We start from the raw sequence: 6,938 nt of genomic DNA, 5'->3' as shown, positions 1-6,938 counted from the left end.
GGAGTATTGTGTATTTAACATTTAAGTAATATTTGAGTAATCTTGTGTATATGTATATGTTGATTAAGCATTTTTGTTTGTTTAAATAGTTCATTATATGTATAAATACGTGAATTGCAGATGTCATCATGCTACCATGTGATATATGCCTGCCTCGCTTAAAGTAAGCACCAAGTTATACCTGCATTTTTGGACTTCCATGTCGTCCTTTGATTTAGTTTAATGTTTTGAAGTTACAAAACATAACAACATGCCCTTTGTGTTAGATATTTCAACCTTGGGATAAAGATACTGTCTGTTTACTCTATCTATGCCTCTTATAATCTTATAAACATTTATCAGATCTCTCTCTCTCTCCTCAGCCTTCACTTCTCCAGATAATAATACACAAATTTGTCCAGCCTCTCGTTGTAGCACATACCCTGTAATCCAGGAAGTATCCTTCTAAACCTCTTCTGCACCCTCTCCAAAGCCTCAACACTCTTCCTATAATGGGGTGACCAGACTGTAAGTAATACTTTTGATGCAGCCTAACTACAGTTTTATAAAGCTACCATATAACTTCCTGGCTTGAACAAAATGCCTTCACTATTAAAGAAAGGAACGTTATATGCCTTCTGAACCACCCTATCAACCTGTGTAGCCACTTTTAGGGAGCTATGAACTCGGACCTCAAGTTCCTTCTGCTCATCAACACTGTTAAAGGCTGTGCTCATAACAATGTACTTTCTCTTTTCATTTGACTTACTAAGGTGCAGCTCCTCACATTGTCATAATTTATTTGGGATTTCCACTAATCTCACTCTGGGATATGGAAATTCAACTGAATTTGAAGAACTAGTAGCTCAATGTATAAATTATTCTGCAGCAGGCCAGGCAGCATATATCGGAAGAAGTACAGTCGACGTTTCGGGCCGAGACCCTTCGTCAGGATTAACTGAAAGAAGAGATAGTAAGAGATTTGAAAGTGGGAGGGGGAGTGGGAGATCCCAAATGATAGGAGAAGACAGGAGGGGGAGGGATGGAGCTAAAAGCTGGAAAGTTGATTAAAGTTCCCTGGCCCCCACCGCTTTATTTTCACCAGCCAATCGACTTTCTAGCTCTTAGCTCCATCCCTTCCCCTCCTGTCTTCTCCTATCATTTCGAATCTTTCCCTCCCCTTCCCACTTTCAAATCTCTTACTAGCTCTTCTTTCAGTTAGTCCTGATGAAGGGTCTTGGCCTGAAATGTCGACTGTACCTCTTCCAATAGATGCTGCCTGGCCTGCTGCATTCCACTAGCATTTTGTGTGTGCTGCTTGAATTTCCAGCATCTGCAGATTTCCTCGTGTTTGCGTTTTTAAATTATTCTGCAATTGTTTCACAGTATTTTTTTTCAATTAATAGAAAGTCTAGTTAATCAAAATCAGTCCCCAATAACTTGATTTGTTGGTGAAGTGTGTCTGGTGTGTGTGTGGGAACATAAATTTGATCTCTTCTGAGGGTTTGAAATAGATCTTTGCCACCTGATTCAGACACCAGAAACAGCTTCCAATTGAAACTCTTAGAACTTAATGGATTTGGGACATATGCTATCCAAAACTGAAATGACAGTCAATAACATACATATCTAAACAATACCACTCACTGATGTTATTTTAAATACAAGGTATCTTTTCTTGGAAAGACAAAATTCACAGTATTAATGCAAGCTTGAAAGGGGATTTATTTATTTATTTATTGAGATGAAGCACAGAATGGGCCCTTCTGGCCTTTCGAGCTATGCCACCCAGCAATCCTCTTGTTTAATCCTAGCCTAGTCATTGGACAATTTACAATGAACAAATAACCTACCAACTGGCACATCCTTGGCCTGTGGGAGGAAACTGGAGCATCTGCAGAAAACCCATGTGGTCACGGGAAGAACGTACAAACTCCTTACAGCGCCGGCGGGCACTGAACCTGGGTTGCTAGTACTGTAAAGCATTGCACTTTGCTGCAGTGCTGCGTAATATCAGCAATTGTGTTTTCCTTTTTAAAAAAAGTATTAATTACCAGATTTAATTGAAAGAAAATTAAACTTTAACAAATTAAAATGTTGCACAATGATATTAAGTTTTGATACACGGAGCATGCTCAGATACTCCAAAGCATTATGCAAGTAAAAAGAAAAGAAATGAAAACTTCTTTGTTGTTCTCAAACTTCTTTGCTGTTCCCAGGCACTACAATTGGTTTAATGGCTAATAAACTTATATCAAAGGAGTAATATAAATACTGCCATATGATATTAACTTAGAATCACCACTTTATTATCAACAGAAAAGCATTTTAATTTGCATATTTTAATAGCTACAGCTATGAGTTTGAGATTAAAAGTATACAATAAATAGAGCTATAAGGATATTAATTTTGTACCAGTACCTATTATGTGCATTATCCTGTAATTTACCATTTTCATTATCTGTCAATTTTATTCTTTATTCCTGATTAAGGAGAACTTTACAAGCACAATTGCATTATTGTAAATGATTCAAGAATAACTATATTGTATTTAAATAATTTCCACCTGCAACATAGATGAAAAATACTATTTCATGATCTTTGTGAATTAAGAAAAATGCACATTGGTAGTGGGTTAAATTAATGGTAATCTGAAGTAACTATCAGAGCTCTAATCACACTCAAATGGTTCCAATAGACAGCCCATATAATTTACATGCCTAACACCATTTTCCCAAAACACGCATTTTACTCTGACACATTAGACTATGACAGTAGGATACAGGAAACAATTAAAAGATGTTCACAAAACCCCCTTGAAAAAGAGTAATATCTTCCCCAAATTCCTCCATCAAGGGGAGAAGCAGATTCAAAATGCATATAAACCCTTGATCGGGAGACTGAAGAAGCTGAGCAAAACTCATGGAAGAAACACAGCACCTCTCAAACTCCTCAAATGTCTTCCTAAACAAGCATCTCCAAAACATCTATTTCAGAGTCTAAGGCTAACAGTTTTCATGTATCTTTTACAAATGACCTTGCAACATCATGTGAAATCAAATAATTTCTTTACAAAACTTCTGGTAAAGCAAGCTACTATTATTCTCAAACAGGGGATATCACTATAATCTTACAGTAGTTTGTCCATATTGGTCTCAACTGTATAATATTAATTTACTATTCCAACTAAGTTAAATAAATTTATTTTTGAATTAATTTCAAATGTAAGGATCTCACTTCATCAAGGCAAAATCTTAGAAAAGTTTATTGATAATTATTTTATTGTAGTTGGTACTACTGGCTGCAACTTTATTGCTTTGTGAGAATAGATCCATGTTATTGAGATGAAGGATAGTCTCAGCTAAGATAAAAGGCCAAAAATGTAAGAGGACTGGCATTATAAATAATGTTGCTACACTTTCCTTAATTCCCTGAATAGAAATAAAGTCACAATTATATAATACACTGATAGCGCAGTTTGTATAGGTTACTATCATTTTCCAATATCTTATCCATAACCCTCATGATTGTATAAAACTTCAATGAGGTTACCTCTCATTCTCCTACACTACAAGGAATAAAGACCCAGTGTGGCCAACCTCTCTATAACCTAGGCTCTCTAGTCCAGACAGCACCCTCATAAATCTCTTCTTTGCCTTCTCCAGCTTAATGATGTCTATCCTATAATAGTGCGGCCAATCTGTGCACAATACTCTAAATGTCTCACCAATGACTTATTTAACTGCAGCATAATGCCCTGCTCCTAAACTTGATAACCTTCCTTATGCTCTTCTTCTATTGACTCCTCCTCCATGCCTATTTGGTTGTTATGCTGGCACTGATGACCCCTTCTCAAGCCTCCAACACTCCCCTGCCTCGTGAATACCCCCTTCAGGCCTTTTACACTCTCAATATATTTCCATCTCCAGTTGCTGTTGTGATATCAACTGTCTCAACTTCTCCACTCCCCTAGCCCACTCCAACCTCTTCCCTCCAAATTCACAACTAATTTATTCACACTAATCACTACCTTGTCACCTAGTCTATAGACAAAGGGCAGTGCCATTGTTGTCTGGCAGACTGACCTCTGTCTTATAGAGGCTAGACAATAGCTCTCAGATATCTAAATCTTACCAACCCCTGGATGATATACTGACCAACAAACACCAGGACATTCTCTCACTCAATGTCACAGATCTCATCACAGCAGGAGATCTCCACCACAGCTTCTAACTTGATCGTGCCTCAATCCTGCCTTTCCCTCTTCTATCTCTTACCCAAGAAGCACAAACAGGACTGTCCTGGTGGTCTCAAGTCCTGGTAGCCAATATAAAAGCCAAAGAGAGGGCATATAATAGTGCAAAAAATAGTGGGAAGGTAGAGGATTGGGAAGCTTTTAAACACTAACAGAAGGCAACTAAAAAAGTCATTAAGAAGCTAAAGATGGAATACAAAAGTAAGCTAGCTAACAATATTAAAGAGGATACCAAAAGTTTCTTCAGATACATAAAGTGTAAAAGAGAGGCGAGACCACTGGAAAAAGATGCTGGAAAGGTAATAATGGAGTACAATGAGATTGCAGATGAACTGAATAAGTTTTGCATCAGTCTTCACTGTGGAGCACACTAGCAGTACGGTGGAACATCCAGCTGTCAAGGGTCATGAAGTGTGTGAAATTGTACTTCCTAGGAAACTGAAAGGTCTGAATGTAGATGACTCACCTGGACTAGATGGTGTACATCCCAGAGTTCTGAAAGACATTTCTGAAGAGATCGTGGAAGCATTAGTAATGATCTTTCAAGAACCCTTAGATTCTGGAATGGTTCCAGAAGACTGGAAAATTGCAAATGTCACTCCACTCTTCATGAAAGGATAGAGGCAGAAGAAAGAAAACAATAGGCCAGCTAGTCTGACCTCAGTGTTTGGGAAGATGTTGGAGTTGATTATTAAGAATGAGGTCTCAGGGTACTTGGAGACACATGATAAAATAGGCCGTTGTCAGCATGGTTCCCTCAAGGGAAAATCTTGTTTGCCAAATGTGTTGGAATTCTTTGAAGAAATAACAAGCAAGACAGACAAAGGATAATCAGTTGATGTGTAATTGTATTTTCAGAAGGCCTTTAACAAGGTGCCACACATATAACAAGCTACGAGCATATGACATTACAGGAAAGATTCTGGCATGGATAAAGCAGTGACTGATTGGCAGGAGGCAAAGAGTGGGAATAACTGGAGCCTTTTTTTCTGGCTAGCTGCAGGTGACTAGAGGTATTCCATAGGAGTCTGTAGAAACATAGAAAACCCACAGCACAATACAGGCCCTTTGGCCCACAAAGCTGTGCCAAACATGTCCTTACCTGAGAAATTACCTAGGGTCACCCATAGCCCTCTATTTTTCTGAACTCCAAATACCTGCCCAGGAGTCTCTTAAAAGACCATATCGCCTGTGTTGGGACTGATTCTTTTTATGTTTTATGTTAATGATTTGGACGATGGAGTTGATGATTTTGCTGCAAATTTTGCAGAGGATATGAAGATAGGTGGAGGAGCAGGTGATTTTGAGGAAGTAGAGAGGCTACAGAAGGACTTAGACAGATTAGGAGAATGGGCAAAGAAATGACAGATGGAACTGTATGGTCATGCACTTTGGTAGAAGAAATGAAAGGGTTGACTATTTTCTAAATGGAGAATAAATACAAAGGGACGTGGGAGTCCTTGTGCAGGATTCCCTAAAGGTTAATTTGCAGGTTGAGTTGTGGTGAGGAAGGCAAATGCAATGTTAGCATTCATATCAAGAGGACTAGAATATAAAAGCATGGATGTAATGTTGAGACTTTATAAAGCACTGGTGAGGCCTCCCTTGCAGTGTCGTAAGCAGATTTGGGCCCATTATCTTAGAAAAGATGTGGTGAAACTGGAAAGGTTTCAAAGGAGGTTCACAAAAATGATTCCAGGATGAAATGGCTTGTCACATGAAGAACGTTTGATGACTCTGGGCCTGTATTCACTAGAATTCAGAAGAATGTGGGGTGACCACATTGAAACCTGCCGAATGGTGAAAGCCTTGATAGAGTGGATGCTTCCTATGGTGGGAGAGTCTAGGACCAGAGGACATGGTCTCAGAATAGAGGGTATCCTATTGGAACAGAGATCAGGAAGAATTTCTTTGGCCAGTGAGTGGTGAATCTGTGGAATTCTTTGCTACAAGCAGCTGTGGAGGCCAAGTCTTACATGTTTATTTAAGGCAAAGGTTGCTAGATTCTTGGTTGGTCGGGGATGAAGGGATATGGGGAGAAGGCAGGAGATTGGAGCTGAGAGGAAATTTGGATCAGCCAGATGCAATGAGCCAAATGGCCTAATTCTGCTCCCATATTTTATGGTAATATGGTTTGGTCCCTAATCAGGAAAATCTTAAAGCCCTCAGTTTCTTTCTACAATAAAGATGAAACCAAATCCCCTCTATCAATACCCTCATCCATCCGGTTGAACTTGTTCTTAACATTTTCCTCATTCTTCTGCTCTCACACTGCCTCCTTCCAGATCGAGCCCCCCTAATCCTCACCTTTCACCCATAAGCCCCCACATCCAGTATATCATTCTTAACCATTTCCACCAGCTATAATGAGATCCCATCACTGGACAAATCTTCTCCTCCCCTCTCCCTTTTCACCTTCCTTCGGGATTGCACCCTCCATAACTCTCTTGTCCGTTCATCCGTCCACACTCATCCCTCCCTGACAGTAGGTGTGAAGTGGGTGGGAAAGATAAAGGGCTGGAAAAGAAGGAATCTGAGAGGAGAGTGGATCATGGGAAAAAGGGAGGGAGGAGGGATCCAGATGAAGGAATAGAAGAAGAGGGAAAGGGGAGGGAAAAATTTTATTACCTGAGGGAGATATTCATGCCATCAGGTTGGAGGTTACCCAGATGAAATATAAGGTGTTACTCCTCCACCTTTAGGG

This window comes from Mobula hypostoma, chromosome 7 (genome assembly GCF_963921235.1).
Source record: "Mobula hypostoma chromosome 7, sMobHyp1.1, whole genome shotgun sequence".
Lineage (NCBI taxonomy): Eukaryota > Metazoa > Chordata > Chondrichthyes > Myliobatiformes > Myliobatidae > Mobula > Mobula hypostoma.
The sequence above is the reverse complement of the archived record's forward strand: the minus strand, read 5'-3'. Positions refer to the sequence as shown.